Source organism: Dermacentor albipictus, chromosome 1 (genome assembly GCF_038994185.2).
Source record: "Dermacentor albipictus isolate Rhodes 1998 colony chromosome 1, USDA_Dalb.pri_finalv2, whole genome shotgun sequence".
Lineage (NCBI taxonomy): Eukaryota > Metazoa > Arthropoda > Arachnida > Ixodida > Ixodidae > Dermacentor > Dermacentor albipictus.
Genome location: NC_091821.1, coordinates 343,659,199 through 343,680,346, shown reverse-complemented (window position 1 = coordinate 343,680,346; position 21,148 = coordinate 343,659,199). Strand labels below are relative to the sequence as shown.

Below are 21,148 nucleotides of genomic sequence, written 5' to 3'. Positions count from 1 at the left end.
CTTCCGAGCAAACAACAGCTCTTCGTCATCTCCTGTCATCTTATCGGGACATCTTTGATTTGGACGACCGTCCACTTGGCCAGACATCTGTTGTCACGCATCGCATCAACACCGGTGACGCCAGCCCCATTCATAGGCGGCCATATCGTGTCTCGGCAACAGAAAGGGCCATCATACAGAAAGAAGTAGACAGGATGATGGACAAGGACATCATTGAACCCTCCAGTAGCCCGTGGGCATCACCGGTTGTCTTAGTAAAGAAAAAAGATAACTCGTGGCGCTTCTGCGTTGACTACCGTCACCTCAACCGGATAACAAAGAAGGATGTTTATCCCTTGCCTCGCATTGATGACGCTCTTGACTGCCTTCACGGATCCCAATACTTTTCATCAATTGACCTCCGCTCCGGCTATTGGCAGATTAGCGTCGATGAGATGGACCGCGAGAAAACCGCCTTTGTCACACCGGACGGTCTGTACCAATTTAAAGTCATGCCCTTTGGATTATGCAATGCGCCAGCTACATTCGAGCGCATGATGGACTCTCTCTTGCGCGGCTTGAAGTGGTCTACATGCCTGTGTTACCTCGACGATGTGATTGTGTTTTCGCCGAACTTTGAGAGCCACCTGCGGCGCCTCACAACCATACTCTCCGTGTTTCGCAGGGCTGGCCTTCAGCTAAACTCCTCCAAGTGCCATTTCGGTCGCCGTGAAATTAACATGCTTGGTCATCTCGTCAACGCCGCCGGAATCCAACCTGATCCACAGAAAGTTCACGCCGTGCGAAATTTTCCTGTACCTTGTTCAACGAACGATGTCCGTAGTTTTCTGGGCTTATGCTCTTATTTTCGGCGATTTGTGAAAAATTTTGCGGACATCGCTCACCCTCTCACTGACCTTCTTAAGAAAGACGCCTCTTTCTCTTGGGGACCGCTACAGGAGAAAGCCTTCTCTACCCTGATTGAGCGGCTTACCACTTCCCCGATTCTCTCCCACTTTGACCCTTCTGCGCCCACTGAAGTACGAACTGACGCGAGTGGTCATGGCATCGGCGCTGTCCTCGCTCAGCGTCAACAGGGCCAAGACCGTGTCATCGCTTACGCTAGCCGCCGCCTTTCCACGCCCGAGCGAAATTACTCCATTACTGAGAGAGAATGTCTCGCGCTCGTATGGGCGGTCGCGAAATTTCGCCCGTACCTTTTCGGTCGGAGCTTCTGCGTTGTCACCGACCATCACGCCCTCTGCTGGCTCTCCTCTTTGAAGGACCCAACTGGACGACTTGCACGTTGGGCATTGCGCCTACAAGAATATACATTTTCTATTATATATAAGTCAGGACGCCTGCATAAAGACGCTGACTGCCTGTCCCGCAATCCCGTGGATCAACCGGACGATACCGATGCAGACTCGGACATCAGTATTCTGTCCCTCTCCGGCTTCCTCCACATTGGCGACGAGCAGCGCAGGGATCCTGTTCTTCGAACACTTATGGAACGCCTAAGCTCCTCGCCCAATGACCCGTCCCTTCGGATGTTCACCTTGCGCGATGGAACTTTATACCGTCGTAGCGTTCGTCCTGACGGCCCGGAGCTCCTCCTAGTCGTCCCCAAGCACCTTCGACTCACCGTGCTCCAGCAACTTCATGACGCTCCTACTGCTGGACATCTGGGCGTCACTCGTACTTACGACCACCTGCGGCGCCGCTTCTTCTGGCCTGGCATTTATCGCTCTGTGCGCCGTTATGTCGCTTCTTGCGACCTGTGTCAGCGCCGGAAGACGCCTGCTATGCCTCCCGCTGGTTTGCTTCAACCCATTGATATACCTACAGAGCCCTTCTTCCGTGTGGGCCTCGACCTCCTTGGTCCGTTTCCAATTTCCATCAAAGGAAACAAATGGATTGCTGTAGCAACCGATTATGCCACTAGATATGCCATCGCACGAGCCCTGCCAACCAGCTGCGCTACAGATGTCGCCGACTTCTTACTAAAAGACGTCATCCTGCACCACGGCGCCCCTCGCCAGTTGCTGACGGATCGCGGCCGCTACTTTCTATCGAAGGTCGTTGATGATCTGCTCCGCTCCTGTTCTACAGAACATCGGATTGCTACCGCGTACCACCCTCAAACGAACGGCCTCACCGAGCGACTCAACCGCACACTCACTGAAATGCTCGCCATGTACGTTTCCAACGATCACCGCGACTGGGACGTCGCTTTACCATACGTCACTTTCGCATACAACTCGTCCCGTCACGACACTGCCGGATTTTCACCATTTTTCCTTTTGTACGGCCGCGACCCCACCTTGCCTTTTGACACGTTGCTACCTTCCGCAGTACAGTCACCCAGCACTGCTTACGCTCGCGATGCTATTGACTTAGCCGCCCAGGCCCGAGATGTCGCCCGTCATCGCCTCACAGTCTCGCAAGCTTCTCAAAAGCGACGCTACGACCTTCGGCACCGAGACCACCATTTTTCACCTGGTTCCCTTGTCCTTCTCTGGACGCCTTCACGTCGTGTCGGCTTGTCGGAAAAATTACTGTCCCGTTTTTCTGGTCCGTACCAGATCTTACGCCAACTGTCCGACGTGACCTACGAGATCGCCCCACTCGGTCAGCCTTCCGTGCCTCCCAACTTAACCAGTGATGTTGTTCACGTCACCAGGCTCAAGCCCTATGTCCCCCCAATAAGTGAGGCTGTTTAACTTGCACCGGGACGGAGCTCCCCCACCGGGAGGGTGATGTTACGGTGAAGTGAAGGAAGACGTTGAATTGGACTAGAGAAAGACGAAGTCTGGCGGTTGCCTGAACGCCATATCCATCATTTGTAAATATAAGTTATTTTACACTCGTGGGCCTGCTTTCTTCCCGCAACAATATTCACAGTAAATCACGTCCTCCTGCTATTTTGCCCATGCGCACGCTTATTCAAGCAGAATGCAAGATAAGAGGTGTGTACTCGTTCTATATAGTTACATTACAGTGCGTGCGTAGCTATAGAAAACTACATAAGGAGGCCTTTCAAAGGCTTCTTTGTGCTCGTAGTTTTTACATACCGGGTGTTTCAGGGAATACCTTGACAATTTTTTAAAGCTTGCCTTTGTCTGATAGCACAATTCTAGTTCGTGAGCTGGTCCACGCTAAGAGGCGAACATTACTTGCACAAGAAACTGAGACGCATAATCGACTAATTAACAAACATTCACTAATTAACTTATAAACTAATTAACCTGTGACCCATATTGAAATTTACAAATTCTAGCCATGGAGTTCGCAAGGCGGATCCACATGGAATGAATTATCAAGATGGCACCAGTTTTGAGAAATCAATTCCCAAAATTATCAGAGAAATGCATTGGCGTTCCAGTTACTTTCTTAGCAAAGCGTCGTTTAATGCATTGAAGCACTAATGTAACTGGAACGCCAATGCATTTTTGCGCAAAGTTCTAGAATTAATATCTCGAAAGTAGGGTCATCCTGAGAAATCGTTCCAAGTGGATCCGCCTTGCGAACTACACGACTAGAATTTGTAGGAGGAGGAGAAGGAGGAAATAAAGAGAGAAGGCAGGGATGTTAACCAGAAATGCATCTGGTTGGCTACCCTGTTCTGGGGGAGGGGAAAGAGGGAATAGAAAGATAAGAGAGAGAGGGAGGGAAGGGGGAGGAAAGCCGCGGTAAGCTGGCGCACGCACGCGGAGGGCCTCAGCGAGTCAAAAACGTTCACGTAGGCCAGTCGCCTTCAAGAAAGACAAATGTGCCTTTACAGCTTTATGGGCCGACGAGCGATGGGGACAGTCTTCAAGCAGCACCTGCACAGACAACGGCCGATGCGATAGATAATGTCTGTCTTTCCGACTGAAATCAATGACACTGGCACAATAAATGTTCGATGATCTCATCCACGCTGCAGACGTCGCATGCAGCACTGTCGGTCATCCCATTCAAAGTAGTGTGCGCCTTCGTGAAAGCAACTCCCAACCACAGCCGGTATAGAAGCAATGCCTCACGTCGGTGAAGCCCGCGTGGAGGTCAGAGTTGGAGCGAAGGCATCAGTCCGTGCGTCCGTGCAACCTGGTGCGCCTTATATTTGGGGTGTTCCACTTTGTTGAAGAGAGGTTGCGTGCCAGGTGACGAAGCTGCCTTGTAGTGCCTGTCCTGGAAAGAGGAATGGGAACGCTGTGTTGTTCTTGATGCGACTCTCGGGTAGCTTTGTCTGCTTGATCATTTCCACTGATCCCGCAATGGCCAGTCGAAAATAATTTCGTGGCCTTTATGTTTAATATGGCATGTTTATACATCCAGATAAAATGGAAGTCTCGCCAGAAAATCTACGGGCGCGGTGGTCGGCCGGGCTGCTCAGCTGAGAACTCCAAGACCAACACTGAGCCGTCCAGCGAGCCATGGATGCCGTACGGGAACAGCAGCTCCCAGTGGCTATCTAGGCCGCCCAAAGCCTGGGCCTCCCAATCCCCGGCCGGATTCCAAATAAACTTATCTCGCTCGCTCGCTTTATGTTTGACGTCGTGATGAACTTTGACGATTTCGTATGTGAGCTGTTCGTGAGCTCCACGCCTGAGAGTAGACTCCATGCTATGCACAGCTGATCGCGAGTCGGAAACGTGCGGGGTCTTTCCACGGTGAGTGCAGCGAGGTGGCAGCAATGTGCGTGACATGGGCACACATTGTCTCGACGGTGATGTGCGTCCTGATCAAGTAATCTTGAGCGATTGAAATAGTTTCAGCCGTTGATGCACTGCGTGGTAATCCAGGCCATATCCTCAGAGCTTGGGCTTGAATGCTCTGAACTGTACGCAAATCGGTTTTGCATGTGTTGGATATAATAGGTAGGCTGCATGCACATGGTCCATAAGGTAATAAGTTAAAAAGTTAATTATTGAACTTTTGTAAATTAGTCGATTATGCATTTAAATTTTTTGTGCAAGTAGTGTCCGCCGCTTCGAGTAGACCACCTCATGAAATAGAATTATGCTATCTCCCAAAGGCAATCTTGAAGAAGTCCTGAAAGTGTTCCCTGAAATACTCTGTATATTTGGACTGGCCGTCTAAGAGCATTATAATAAGACCGGGCATTTGGAAACCCCTGGAGCTCTTGCTCAGGACTTCGACAAATCATTATTGCTATAACTTTTACACATCATCACCATCACGCACAGACTCATCACAAACCCCTTGTACATTTTTCTTATGCGCTTGTCTCACAGATTAGAAAAAAGTGACCAATTGCTCTATGCATCATAGAATCAACGTACATCGTTGTGTGTTCTACCGTAACCAATTTTTTTACCGGTTTATCTTTGCTATCAAGTTCTTGCTATCCAGAATTTTAGAGCGACAGCTCTCTTTAGCTAGTCGGTCACTATAGCGGGTCGGATAGTCTCGCGAAGTAAACACTGTTCCCCGTGTTCTGCTAGCTTGGGGGCCACTAGGTACGGCTCGTTGCTGTCTGCCGAGCAAACAACTTGGACCACCGCGGGTACGCGCCCGAACAGATTACTTCGGCGCTGCGTATGTAACAATGGTATGTGACTATTTTTGGTTGATTATCCAGAATAAATGTGCCAGAGGTCACGAAAGGGGTGGCATGCAGCCTTAGATATATTAAAGTGATCATGTCCCACCCACCAACCACACCTGCGCGTCGAACGCGGCCGCTTCACGGATGACTATTGCAAAGAAGCTGCATATATCCGGGATAGCGGCAGTTAGGAGTTTCACCTGAGGTGAAGTGATAACAACAAGATGCACTGTGACCACAGCTGCTACGTCCGCAGTAGCGGCCAGGGCCCACTTATGTTCCACTGTACATAGCGCATAGACGTAGCATGTGGCAGGACCAAGCGTGGTCACATGGCGCCATCACCCTGAGTTTTTTTTTCTTTTTTGCAAGATGCAGCTAAATCAGTCAATTGACCACTCTTGAAAAGAGTGATGCAGTCTGTAAACACGCTTGCTTTGTAAACTTCAGTAATGGCCACACCGCGAAAACTTAGCGACGAAAGTCAGGAAAGAAACTGTACTTAGATTTTAGATGTCTGCCACGCCAACTTTACTGCAAGCGCGAATACGCCCTCTCATTGTGAAAGACGACAGGTTACTTTCCCCGTGTCGAGCCGAGGCCACAGTCGCGCCTGTTTCGGACGTGCCGGTTCAATCCATCACAGTGAACAAGAGTACAGTGGCAGAGGGAACTCTCTGACATATGTCTCGGCCCGGTGAAGACAATGCGTAGCCAGAGTGAGCTCGCTATTCGAAATAAAAAGCTTTGTATGCTTCGTGAAAGGTGACGTCGTCACCACTGCGCTCGCGAGCGGCGGATTCTATTACCGAGGCCTTCACGTCGTCTTCTCCTCGCATCTTTCAGTGTAGGCAGAGGAAGCGCGAAGAGGCCGTTACAAAATAAAATGCCATTGCAGCAGGAAAATTTCGAACGACAACGGCAGTACGGCACCCGAAATCGCAAGTGTACTGCTCCTTACTAGTTCCGTGCAATGCAGTGAATGCTATAGGGGCTCGCACCTCCCTCAATGAAGAAAGCCGGTCGCGTGTTCCTGAGAAGGAAGGAGGGCTCACTCATTGTGCGCTGCTAATCATAACGTGAAACTTACATTCAGTGAGCATCGCACGGAGGGCAATCGAAGGCGGGCAATGGACAAGCCATTTTTCTTGTTCTCTTGTCTGGCAGATGGGCGCGACCCATAGGCTTACTGCGCTGCTGGCGATAAATAATGGCGACGAGGCATTGCACATACTCATCTGAAGTGTCTGTAGAAAACTTCACCCTTCATCCGAGGAGGCGCCACTCGGATAAAAATTGCACGAAATTTTAAGGGACAAAAAAAAAAAAGAATGAGAAGAGAGAAATGAAGAGGTGGAGTGCGCATACTTCATGAATCTGTGCGGCAGTGCACAACCAAGTTCTTCGCCGGAAATCCCGTCTCAGCTTGGATGAGGAGGCACTCAACCGTCTTTTGGTCTCCGCATTTCTTGTGATCCTCTATGCAGTGAAATATATGCTACCCCCCTTGTGTATTGGAATATGCGTGCGTTGGAATTCGGGCCTACCCAAATTCAAAGAATATAAGTAGGATTCGATGCGGTACATCTTTGCCGCAGAAAAAAAAGAACGCAGCTAAGGAAAATGCAGGAAGGCGTGCCTCTGCATGGCGTCTTGCACACTTGATCCGCATGAGAGGAAACTTTTCCTTGCGCTTGTCGATGATATCGAAAGAGAAGAGAGAAATAGATGCGGCAAGCATGCATGTGTATAAGCACTTTTCGCGAAGTGCACTCCACAACCCGAGCGATGGTTATGGGAACAGCCGACTGGCAATTTTGCCGATCATGTAGTACGTCCTATTACATCTTATAATATATATATATATATATATATATATATATATATATATATATATATATATATATATATATATATATATATATATATATATATATATATATATATATATATATTCACTGCGGCATCGTTATCTTTATGAGTCCCTTCATTATTATTTTTAAAATTTTTATTGTTGGTTGCATATTCAGTGATGTATTTATTGCTCCAGAACGCGGGGAAAAGACGTAGCCGAAGTACTGCGTACATCGATCCCTCCAGAGCAACTTATCTATGAAAGAACATAGCAAATTGGCTGATTGATGTATTGATTGGTACATCAATCTGACTGATTTGTTCAAACATTAACTAATAATTAAATTCAGTAGGAATGAATTATTTAATTAACTGGTTATTTGAACTGAAGTAACACTAGGGCGACATCCTAGTCATGTACTTAGATTGAGGGGCACCTCGAAGAACACCAGGTGGTCAATATTAAATCTGGCGTCCCCCAACACGACGTGCCCTGTAATCATTTCGTAGCTTTGGCACGTAAAACCGCAGAATTTAAACAATAAGTTTAATTTTCAAGTCGCCGTTCCGGATCGATCTTGACGGCACCCACAAAGGCTCTTTATTTAGAGTACCTAAATTTGAGTAAAATAATGCTTTTGCACTCCACTCCTAGTCGGGATGAGGCTGCAGTGTCCTGGAATAAAACCCGTGACTTCATGCACAGCGGCAGCATGCTACAGCTATACTAATTCAATGTGTTCATATACGACCTTAGTCGTGCCTCTTCCCAATTGTCGAAACTTTACTGTGAGCCGCTCCAAATGCACCGTGAGTGGCATTTGCGTGTGCCTGATCGTTCCTCTTCCCTGACAGCCCGAACCACGCTGAAGCCTGCCGCTCGTTATCCATGTTTTCTTTTTTTTTGTCTTCTAACTGCCTGCACTACAAGAGACATATTGCCACCTTCAGGTCAATCTTGGGTTTATGTCAAGGAAAAATAATAGTCATTGCGCTCAAGACAGAGTGCGAAGGGTAACAAGAAAGACAAGCTTTGTTCCTTTTCCGGTGCTTGCGCCTGTCCTGGAACAGTCAAGCAGGTAAAAAAAAAAGAGAAAGGTCATAAACAGTAAAAGAGAAAAAAGGAGGCTCGGATAGGTCAGGGAAGGCGCTATGCGCGCATCGATTAGCACGCTTTTTGTTATTGGCCGTAGTGTCCTGGTGGATCATTTGCGGCTCCCGCCTTGAAGGTGCGACGCTTCGGCCGAGACTTGTGCCCCGGTTGGAGGGATCTATTTCCAGCCCGTCCAGGGCTGCTCTCAATCCCCATGTCGTTAGCACGCTGGGTGTGGCGGGTGCCCTATGTTGCGAAGGAAGCGTGCCCTTGAATCACTTATTTTTATCGTTTTCATTTTCTTTGCTGTCACCGAATGGCCGCTTGGGTGAAGCTGGGAGGAGAAGAAGGCATCGGACATAATTATATGCTACTTAAGCCGGAACATTTCTGGCTTGTACATCGGGAAAGCCTTTGGCCTACCGGTGCCTACGTGGGCGGAGCCACCGACTTAGCCTGGGGTCTTGTGCCCTCGGACCCTAGTTTCTCTGGACTAAAATAAAGTTCTTGCCATGCCATGCCATGCACGTAGATGTCCCGATGGTATGTGCTGTAGCGCGATATAAAATGTTGTGTTTCATGTGAATCTGCGGTACGCAATAACAACAATTTTAGGCCGCATTTGCTTCGTCAACTTTAGATCTTCCCATTGTGGCCCTTGGGGAGACGCCTGTGCTTTACATAGACACTTTCTACGCGACTTTTGAGCTACACCCATCTCCCATTACACGACTGCGGCGTTACCTTATAGGCTGTTCCAGCAGCCACCCGTATAGTAATAACCGTTTCTCGAACATAGTAACACATTTGGCGACAACGGTAGAGCCTGAAGTGGCTTAACGTTGTTAGATACGGACCATTAACAAGCATCGGTCGAGGTGTCCAAGAGACGCCACTCGCTGTCGCATTCAAATTAGGGTGCGAATGTGCCCGTCGACCATGCTATCCGACCTGTTAGACAGGTTGTCTACCCAGCCCTCGCATACCGCGCGTCTAGCTTTTGTCTCTCCCCTGCGTGACGCTTCCTGAAGGTGCAGCAGGAAGCGCGCACGGTTCGAGGTATAGTTGACCCTAGTCCTGGGAAATATTGTATGAAGCACTGGAATGTCGTTTAAGACAACCCGGGCCATCGCTTCCAGCTGAGCGGCATCTAGGCGAGGAGGAAACACCGGACGGGGACAGCCATCGGAGAATAGAGCCCATGAAGTGGCTCTATTTTGGCCGAGCATGACGCCACCTGAGAGTGGATGAACATAACGACACCTGTGCGGGCTCGCCGACTGGGTGAAAATGGCGACACCTGCGCCGGCTTGACGATTGGTTGAAAGTGACGTGACCCCTATGGACTCGACGGGTTATAAGCAAGAGGACCATCGGGAAGAGTGTGACGTTCTTCTTGCCACGGACCACAGTGTCCGATTTGCCGCCGGCTGTCGATGACCTTTTACTGTTATTTTGCGTTGTTCTAATCCTGTACTTATTGTAAATATGTACAGGGATATTGTAAATAAATATCCATTTCTCTAAGTCCCCCTCAACGTCGGCGAACTGCTACATACCACGGCAAGGTGAAATAACATGCTAGTATTTACGATATTCTGCGTTATGGTAGTACGGGAGGAGGGGGGTGGGGTTGGAGGGGCTCAATTTTATGCAGGACGTCCTATGAGCAGACAATAGTAAATTTCACACTGCTCTTGGTTGCCGCACTTTTGGCCTCTTTTGTTTTGTTCATCTTTCAAGCCAGTCTGCTCCTTCCCCAATTCACGATGTGTTACACAGCTCGAGCCGTAACGACGACCGCAGTCACTTCAATTTTACTCGCCCCCGCTCGGAGATCTACTCCCAGGTGTTCTGTCTGTCGCGCTATCGTATACGGTGTACATGCTTGCCTTGGGTAGCATATACAGTAACTCTACACCAGCGACCACAACGCCGGGAGCCCTGTACATAGCCATGAGAAAAGTTTTTAAACTAAAATCGTAAAAGCTGACGCTTCTCCAACCTGCTTGTTCTTTTTCTTGTTGTGCTCGCTGCCGCTGTTTTTCCTTCTACAACTGATACTGGTCGTCAAGCACATTGAACATTGCGAAAGCTGCAATCCACTTCTTAAAATTTGTTTTTCTAAAGAAAATTGAGATTGCGTTGCAGTCTTCTTCGCATGCGTATTTGCGCCATGCTTTCCATTTATTTTTGCTTTTCTTCGAATCCACTATTCCCATATGCAGCAGAGGAAATAGCAGAGTTCCTTTTTTACATACATAGGATACGCGCACTTGTACCCTTTTTGGTGGAACAGCCGACCAGATGCATTTCGTCGCAGTGCTGTAGGCCGTCCGCGTACTTCCTGCGGATGATGGGTTCTCCCGTGAGGTACATCTGATTGCGAAGGCAGTCCTGCAGCGAGAGCCACGACAAAATGCGCGCACGCTGTTACGTACGGCTTCTTCGCAGATGGTCTCGGGGCGTTCAGCAGTGCGATTACCTTGAAGGCGAAGAAAATGGCAGCCAGTGGTGGCGGATTTGATGAAAGTGCACAGGAGGCATAGAGAGTACACGCAAAGCTTGATCATCAATGCTGCAGCGGGACTCCGGAAAAAGACGGAGTGCGAAAGAGCACACGGTGACAAGCGCTAGTTTCCTGTGGTGTTACCTGTTAGTTTATTAAATCGGGTTTACATTTTCTCGGTTGGTCAAGAACGCGGCGGACAAGAAAGAATCTCATTTCCAAGCAGCGTCTCGATATGCGAGCCAAATACTATATGCGCTTCGTAGATTCTATGCAATCGTCATGACACTTGGTTTCATGAAAGAGGATTGTTGTACGTTTTGCGGTGACGCGAAAACCTATTCAGTGAGCGTACTGCGCAACATGCCATGTATTAGTCTTGACAAACCGTTCGTGTACAGGCAATTTGTACTTCTCTGCTTCTAGTTGTTTGCGAGCACATTAAAAATAGATAAAGAGGAATTATGTTCCCCTTTTTCGGGAACGCACTTCAGCCATGTGTCGAAAGAAGAAGTTTAAAATGGGGCGAAAAGTGCGCAAGACACTTGGACAACAGGATGATTGCATGGAATGCCGAAGGGATAGAAAGTCTTAGTGACACAAGGTTTTCTAAAGAAAACACCGGGAAGGCGGTAGATGACGAGGGCGCCTCGACGGAGCAAAGCGGGAGCTTCAAGACGATGAGCAAAACGAGAACAAGGTGAAAGCAGGAGCCAACGTTTCTACAAGTGGACTTGTCTTCTTCATGGCTTCTATAGAGCTGTTTATAACGGGAATATATCAGCGTTCACACGCTACATAGCTTTTAACCCGCAAGATCTATGCGACGTCAGTGTGTTTACTGGTCGAACCAAGAGAATGTGTCTGCATCAGTAAGTAGAAAATTTATCCCACTTTCTGAAATGAGCCTGAACAACGTAGGCCATCGGCGATGATCCCCAGAGACTATTACGTTGTGTTTATCAAGGTCAAGGGCTTGATTGAGAGTCATGGTGACCACATGCATTAGGGGCGTAGAAAAATAATGATTTTATGGATGCGAAAGCATCAACTGGCCCAGTGAGTGAAAAAGCCGGCGTCTGTTGCAGCGAAACGGCACCTCAATTTCCATTGGCTGTGACGCCACAACACGGGCGCACCTCGACGGAGCAAAGCGGGGAATCGGAATACCTGCTGCTGGCCTAGTGCGCCAGGTGCTGCGTGAGGGGAGAGGGCATCACCGCGACGCCATGTCACAAGCGTGCCTCGACGAAGCAGATGCGGTGACGCGATGCCGCGTGGAGGGGCAGGTTGTGGTCGTTGAGGCAGTCGCATAATCAGCGCGTGTGGGTGCCACAATCTCGCTCTCGGAAGCTGGCGCACTGACCGTCTCTCTCTCCCTCTCTCTCTCTCTCTCTCTCTCTCTCTCTCCCCAGCTGAACGCTGCGCGCGCCTGCCGGCCTTGGTGGCTGCTGCTGCTTCCTCGGTCTCTCGTCGAGCTGGGCGTAGGTGGCACGCGTCGCTGACACCGCAGGCTACAGCTGCTTATTGGGTCGGGCAGCGCGCGACCGCTATAGCACATTATTTTCACCGCAAAGCTGGAAGGGCCGCTCAGCGACGTTCAATTGGACATCAGTGCTTTCTCATTCACAACTCATGAGAAGTGCTTAGGTGTCGTCGGATTTCTTTAGTACCAAGATTTTGAAACACGCTAAGGCATTGTATCGGATCAATGTAAACAAGGCCTAAAAGATATGGTACATCGAACATTTCAACGCAGTGTGTGAGGAAATGGCCAGTAAAGGTTACTCTCTTTAACTTTGTTAACCTTTTTTCTTGAAACGCAGAAATGTTATTGCGAGACAACCGCTGCGTTGATGTGAGTAATGTAATTGTACACTGTCAAGGTAATAGGGCTTGCTAATTGGTTGCTACATATTGGTTGCGTTCGTTTTTCATTTATATACATTTTGTTTGACTTATTTGTGAGTTTTCATGACTTATGGCAACAGACGTGCGGCTGAGCTTCTCAAAAATTTTATAATAATGCACTTCTTCGCGATCACAATTTTGAAAATTAGCCTAATTTTGCAAACCTAAAGGCGATATGGCGTGTTTGTCAAGCTTTAGAACATGCCTAGAACTCTGCAACTCTGAAAAGAAAACATCTAACACGATTTCGCTCACTGCAAGTTATAGAATGCATAAAGCGCTTCAAAGCAAACACGTCTGCTAGGGCGCAGTTTCAAGCATTCATTCGCAAATTCTGAGGTTGATGCTATGTACTTTCACGGGTCTATTGCTGCTTTGCGATACTAGTTTTGCGATAGAAGCCGCGGACAAAAAAAGGGGGGTACAGGAAACACGCGTGTCCTGTACCCATTTTTTTTGTCCGCGTCTTCCAGCGGAAAAACTATTTTTCCATTGCATAACCAACTCGGCCAAATCATTTTGCCTGTTGTTGCGGTTGTTATTGCTGTTGTTGTTTATGTGTTGCTTATGTTTGCCTCTGCTTATGTGTTCCTGTGTTCCTGCGCTTTCGCAATGCGCTGACCATGGCAGCTCCCTATTCCATAGCTTTCCGCAGGTGCGATCAATTCCGAATCTCACGAAACTGCCGATTTCGCGGCACAGTGTATCTATTACTTCCGCTCCGTTATCCCACTCCATTGGATGCTTGCGTTGCATCGAGGAAAGATTGAAGTCCTTCCCTGACGGATAAACAGTAGTGTTTCGTAAAACAAATGCGACGGTGGGTGGCTCTTTCAAGGAAGCCTGAATAAATAACTTAGGAACGTTCAGATTTCTCTTTTCCTGGGCGCGCGAGAAAGCACTTAAAAGAGCTTTCCTTTCATAGCAGTTTTAGTTTTTTTCTAATACTGTTTAGGTCTAGGACACGTGTCTCTAGTGTGCGTAGTAACACTTCTCGAGAACTGCAGGTTTCTATCGTACCTCGAAGCACATATTTCCTTATAAGATTTACATCACCAGAGGGCGGCAAGGGCTGTATGTAGCACTCCTTTAAAGTATGTTCCAGTACTGGTGGCAGTGGTAATACATATGTCTATAGGCTTAACCTGGGAGGCGCTTTTACAGGCCCTGATGTGCACTTCATGTGACGCACTGAGTCTCCAAACTGTGAGCAGTGTTATATGTATGGATCTATTAACCATATACTTTTATACTATGTGACTGCATTGAATACCTGAAAGACTGACAGAGTTATAGTTGATGTTCTGGCCTCCGTCTCGATACCAAACAGTTGTCAGAAGACATTATATCGGGCGCTTGCAGTGGTTTTAAATGTATTTTAAGGCCTTCCGGGCCATATTTAATATGTATAAGAAAAAGTATGGGCGTGCCCTCCTTTCCCTTTCTCACCCCCTTTCCCATCCACTCTAGGATAGAAAGCCTGTCCATTAGGTGCTATGCCTCTTTGGTCGTCACTTCACCCATCTCGTTTTCTCTCTTTTACCTTTTCCTCTAACGGCAGCGCAAAGTAACTTGTGAGAAAAATGATTCATGCCAACCTCTCTCTTGATCTTAGCAATAGATTCACTCTGGTCGCCTGTGTACAACCACCTGTATAACTTTACGAAAGTCTATTGCTTGCGTATCTGCTACCATATATACCATGGTATTTACGTGCAATCCCCTATTTGAAAACAACGCTTCTTCATATGCATTTATTTATATTTTTACCCCCTTTGTTTACTTCCTTGTTTAATGCCTACTCTATTCCGCGGCAGTAAGTCGATGCCGGTAGTGGTGGTTGCGAGACTTGTAGCATTTTTCATTCGTATGGTGCCGGGGTCGAGGGCCCAATATTTGATAGAAGATATGTCCCCGTCCCAAGGTTCGCTGATCGCTTATACAAGAAGGTCGCAGGTCTGATAAAACGGCGTGGTAATTTTCTAAAAGAAACAAGCCTGTACTGTATTGACCACGGAGTTTCTTATCAAGACTGCTCCTGAACGAAAATTCACTCATTCAGTTACCGTGGGATTATGGTTAGTGCATAATTTTTCTACATTTTAGTGTGGGTCCGCTCGCAGAAAACGTTGTAAATTCTTTCATTGCTCATTTTTTTTAGCCTTATTCACGTGATAGACTCACAACGTTTTATTATCGCATTTCGCTGTTATATGGCTCAAATTAATTCTTTATTCGCAGATATTCGAACACTTAACAAACTTATGAGGAAAACACGAGGAAGGCGCGAGATGGAAATTGTAGACGATGAGCAAAGTGAGAACAACGTGAAAGCGGGAGCCAACGTTTCGACAAGTGGACTTGTTTTTATAAAGGCGACACATGCTTTCCTCGGCACAGTACATATAGGTAGGGTACCTCTAAAGGAGAGAAGGGGTAAGGTGGTTTGGCGAGGCAACGACCTAGGGTACCTTACCGGAGGGGCTGTAGAATTGAAAAGAATACTGTGCTAATTCAATGTTGGTGGAGGAATGTGAAGTAGCACCGTGTGTCAGCCGACCGTCTGTTTTTTCTTGGAAAGTGCCTGGACGATGGGAGCGGAGGGGAGGGTGGTTTATCTGCTCCGCTGAAGTTCAGTGAGCTATCGCCTCTCTGAAAGGGAGAATAAAAGAAGCGCCAGAAAATGGTGCTTGTGGTAAAAACAACTACACTAAAGTGAAATAAATATATAAAGAAAAGAAAGAAAAGAAAGAAAAACGATATACTAAGCGACACAATAAAATATAACTAAGTGCTGTTGCCTATATATAGCTTGAAGTTTAGCAAAGCGAATAGATACTAAAGTTCCCTTTCAAACGAGGAGGAAAGAAAAGGAAAAAAAAAAACGATATACGAAGCAACCCAATGAACAATAAGTGCTGTTGCCTATATATAGCGTGAAATTTAGCATAGCGAATCGATTCTAAAGCTTCCTTTGAAACATTTATGCCTACTGGTTGCAATATCTAGAACTTATGGATGAGGTATGGTTCTCTGTATTGTCTGTCTCGCGCTGAGTGGAAATTTGACTGTAGGATGTAGAGTTTAAGTTTGTTAAAGTTATGACCTGGTTGGTTGAAATGCTCGGCGACGGCTTCGGGAAGCTTTTTGCCTGTGTCGACGCGATGTCCATTTACCCTGACGTTCATTCATTGTCCCGTTTCATCGATATATTGTTTCTTACAGAAGGAACATCCAAGCATATAAAGTATATCGCAACTAATGCAAGTAAAGCTAGTTTTCACTTCGTGTGTATAGCTATTTGCGGTGCTTTTAATTTTAATGTCACTTTGAAGGCGCCTGCAGGTTTTCTACCTGGGGCGAGAACATGCTTTTATTAAGGTGGAATGATGTTGGCTGATTTTTGCGTGCACTAACATGCCTTTAATATTTCTGTTGTGGCGATAGGTCACCCTTGGTACCACCGGGGACGCTTTTCTGAGACGCTCGTTACTTGGTAATTGTGGGTGGTATTTTCGTAGAATGTTTATCTTTGGGAGGACATTCGAATTTTCTTATTAAGGCTGTGGTTTCTCAGATTCTGGTGTTGGCTCTTTCTTAGCTAATTCTGACGGCCTCTCCAATCTTGACGCGATGTCATAAGCTCTGTCGAGATAAACTTGTGGATAGTTTCTTTCTGTTAGCGTTATTTTAAGGTCACTTAGGTGGTCGATATGATCGTCGTCTTCGCTGCTGGTTCTTATTTAATCAGCTTATCCACCGAGAATTCCTTGCTTGCAGCGTCGGGGGTGTTGAATGTTGAAGTGTAAATATTGCTGACTTTCCGTAGGCTTCCAGTAAACTGACGTTGCCAGTTTTTCCATTTTCTATGTAGACCGTAGTGTCGAGGAAGTTGATTTGACTGGGAGAGTGGCGAGCAGTAAATTTATTTCTCAGGTGAAAGCGGTTGAAATGGCCAATTAAGTTGCGCTTTTGCTGTTTTCCCATGTTATAATTATGTCGCAATGTAACACCGATAGGTGCGGTGTTTTTTAAAGCGTATGACATTATCAGGTTTGCTTCATGCTGTCCCATAAAAACATTCACGTACATGGGAGCGAATGGTGTTCCCGTGCTAGTGTCGAAAGTTCGCAGGTAGTGAATAGAATCAAATTCGAAATAATTGACCGTGAAAATTAACCCAATCAGTGACAAGTAAACATCAGGAGCGTGCGCTTGGGGATTGAATGCGAGGGATTTCGATACGGCTTCAATTCTTTCATTCATGGGTATGTTATTGTAAACGGCAGAAACATATAAAGTGACTTGATTAGTGTGGTCTGAAAGCATTTCGTTTGCGTTAGTGCCGTCGAGAATTCAAAGGAAGTGGCGCGTGTTTTGAACATAAGGTGGTAGGGTGGTGAGGATGTTGGACAGGGGATGATTTAAAAGTTTAGATAGTGACTCAGTAGGTATGTACTTATTAGACACTATGGACCGACTTGGGATTTCTGTTGTAAATATTTCTTGTACAGGAACCTTATGTATTTTAGGAAGAATATAAAAACGGCCAGCTTCTTTGTTCTTGGGCATCATGAAGCGATATTCAGATCGCTTGATTAATTCCCTGGACAAGAGCTCCGACCTTGCGCTTTGCACGAGATTGCTGTAGTCTGAAGTTGGGTTAGAGTGGCGTTTTCTGTAATGGGTATGGTTGCTCAATTGTTTGGCGGCCTCATTTGGTACTTTTTGATAGGCCAGATTACGATACAGCCGCCTTTGGCGGCTGGTTTTATTACAATATAATTTCTTTCCGAGAGTTCTTTAAAAATTTGGTGATGAGCGGGGGACAAATTTTCTGTGTTTGCAGTAATGCCGCGTTGACTCTGGAATTTGCTTTGAGATAAGCCTTATGTATAAATCAAGGCCTGGGCACAGTTCCGCTTCCGGCGTCCACGTGCTAGGTTGTCTAAAAGAGTGTGTGTGTGTGTGATAACTTTATTTGGAATCCGGCGATTGGGAGGCCCGGGCCTGGGGCCGCCTAGATGGCCACTGGGAGCTGCTGCTCCCGTGCGGCTTCCTTGGCTCGCTGGACGGCCCAAAGTTGGTCTTGGAGTTCTGAGCTGAGCAGCACGGCCGACCACCGCGCCCGTAGATTTTCTGGGGAGACTGCCATTTTGTTTTGGTATATTTCACATCCCCACAACATGTGTTGAAGGGTGGCTCTAACAGACTTGCATAGCTAGCACATATTGCTCTCGTATATATGGGGGCAGAAAGTTTTTAGTTGCATGGGACTCGTATAAGTTTCTGTTTGTAGTCGCCTCCAAGTAACGGACTCAGCTATGTTCAGTTTAGTGTGAGGCGGTGGTAATACTCGCCTCCGATTTTGATAGAATTTGGTAATATCACTAAATCTTGTTAATATATCTTTTTCTCTCCAGATTTCCTCCTCCGCGTTCTCCTGACCGATGGAAGTCACTCTTTGCTCAGCTCGGCGAGTAAGACCTCGAGCTTCGCGGTGTGCTACCTCGTTGAGGTTGACTGCGGGAATGTCTGGAGTCGTATGCGCTGGGAACCAGATCAATTGCCTGCCGTTCTTCTCTGCATTGGAGAACTTTGCTTCATTGACTCTGATGATGTGCCATGCCTCAGGAGAGATCCTACCTTTTGCATAATTTCTAATGGCCGCTTGAGAATCGCTAATGATGTACTTAGCATTCGTGGAGACCAATGCTAGTCCAATGGCTACCACCTCTGCGGTCTCGGAATGTTTGGTATTAACTGATACGCTTGTAAGAGGTTTTTGGGTGTGATCTACGATTACTGCTACATAGCTATTTCTGTCTGGGTATTCAGCCGCGTCTACGAAGGTTGCTCTGTCGTCTGACCCAATGCTTCGGATAATTTTCTCTGCTCTACTCTTGCGTCTATCCTGTTTCCTACGTCTGGCCTATCGAAAAAGAATTCCTCGATGCGCATGCATCTTGAAAGCCCTATAATATCTTTGTGGATTTCGTATTCATTTACTGCGTTGTTCGTCGGAAAAATACGTTAGACTACGTTTGAGGAGATCAACTTCATGGGGACTAAAACTCTGTAATATGTCTACTACGTTGCTGCAGTGCTTTGGATGTTCGCTCATAGCACTATCGTGGAGCTATGTGCTGTAGGGGTCATATTAGTTTTATTGGGTGGATCTGCAGTTCTAATATATTTGTTCTCGTATTTATCTAGTAGGTTTTACTTCCCAGGTTCATCAAGTTGTTCAAGTTCATTTTTTTCGATTTAGATAAATTGATGTTGCAGAGCTAATTAATAATTTTCATAAGTTCTTCCTGGCAGCGTTCTTCGAGAATATCAATGAAAGGGAGAGGTGCATTTTTAGGACAGCATTCCACTTCAATAATAGCCTGTAGGGTAAAGAGCCGAGGGCACATCTAACCTTAATTCTAAGGCATTTCGGAATTTTCCTGTGTTTAATGCAGCTAATGTATGTTTTTAGGTAAAATCTCTAATTTGCTTGTTTGGTGGCGAGCTTGCGGTATTGACGGACAGGGTGAGATTTGTTGTAGCGTGCGCTATCCGTAGTGGCTGGTAGTCATGCATGGTAGACATTGCATGACGTGGTGTCGTTTTACACTTTAATTTGTTGTCGAGGCCTGCGCCATGTGTGTCTGTCTATCTGTCTGCTTATTAGTGTATGTAATTGTTTGCGTGAAAGCTTCATGGGTGGTTGTGGCTTCAGCCGTCTTCAACAGTCTGTGTAGATGCTTCTTGGGTTCTAGCTTTGGTTGAACATGCCTGCGAGCTGGTGTTGACAATTTCAGTCGTGTGTTTGCATGCAGTCGCTAACTTGGACGGGGGTTTTACTGGTGTTTTCGGTTGCGTCGATTTAAATTAGTCCCTTAGCCTGTACTTGACGTTGTTAGCAGTTACCGTGACGCCATAAACATTGGGGTATAGTCTGTCCCGGGCAAGCAGAATGTCAGGTTCCTGGCGTATTTCAGTGTGGTGGATGACATCGACGTTGTCGTATTGTTTTCGAATGTCCAGAAGAAAATCATTAAGCTTAGGTGTCTCTCTGTGATTGTTGAATAAGGATAATTAGGATTGAATAATTAGGATGTCTGTGATTGTTGCATAAGTCTTCTGTGTTTGTGATCCTGGGAAGTACTGTTGTTAGAGTGATAACGCCAGTATAGTCAACCAGATTGGCGTGGCTGACCTCTTTGTCTTTTCTCTCTCGCTGCCTTTCTTTCTCTAGTGCGAATTAGCGTTCCTGCATAAGCTCCCCTTCTCCTTAAAGGGAGTTTATAAGGTGACTCGAGTGCGAACCGATTTACCACGAAGTACCACTAAAAGAATGAGTGGGAAAGAGATTGCCACTCAGTTACCTTAGTAACCTAGGTTCGCAGACGTAGCCATATGTTGTGACTTTGCTTCTTTGATCCTTAGGTGAACCATTTTTACTGGCGACTTTATTAGCTAAACCCTAGCCCTTCACTGAGTTTAAATTGTTAAAAATGTACATGTATATATTGAATGTTTAGTGTGTATAAGTGTATTATTGTGTTTACGCTGTCTAAAGCTTAACATGGACAAACATTTTCAAACTTTGTTTTCCTTATCTTGTGACTCCCTGTAATAATATTTATATTGATTACTCATGTTGAAACACTTACATTTTACACACCCTTACTTAGTGCCCTTAAATTAGTCTGTAAGCTATTTTAAATAAATAAGGAAAGACCGAAAAAAAGTGAGTAGACTACTTCTGGACACCGTTGTTCTCATTAAAATTTATTCGCTTAGGAGCGGAATAACTTTATCTTCTAAGCCCTCCTAGATACTACCGATAGAAGGCATTTGTTCCCACCAAACAAAGTAGTTTCGAACTTTATAAATTTGTAATTCTAGTAACGCGACGCTTCGAAGGCCTCCAGGCAGCTGCTGTCATTAGACACCGTCGTTTATCATCCTTCTACGACTCGAAGCAGCTGGGGTCCATTTAAGTGAAACGGGAGCCCGCGGGTTAGCTGTGAACAAGTTTAATAGTGTCTCGTATTTCTTCGCAAAAAGAAAAAACAAGAACTCACCTTGCTCTGTTTTGTTTATTCTTCGTTTTCGCATGAAACCTTCCTTATATATATAGGCATACATCATATATATAGGCAGTCTCTCTATGAAGGATTGGAAGCGCTCGAGAAATTTAAGGCGTAGCGGGGCAGACATTCGCCTTTATGAGTTGCGAAAAAACAAAATAGCT

General features: G+C 46.4%; 1 protein-coding gene across 10 annotated transcripts in view; it reads left to right on the top strand.

Annotated features, from left to right (window-relative positions):
• LOC135909078 (gonadotropin-releasing hormone receptor-like) overlaps positions 1-21,148 on the top strand; it is a 538,207-nt gene that overhangs the window by 283,199 nt on the left and 233,860 nt on the right. The window contains exon 4 of one of the 10 annotated variants that reach the window (XM_070531757.1): positions 18,324-18,380. The exons of the other annotated variants lie outside the window; for them this stretch is intronic. The gene's annotated coding sequence lies outside the window, so the exon portion shown is untranslated. The remainder of the gene's footprint in view (positions 1-18,323; positions 18,381-21,148) is intronic. 10 annotated transcript variants of the gene reach the window in all.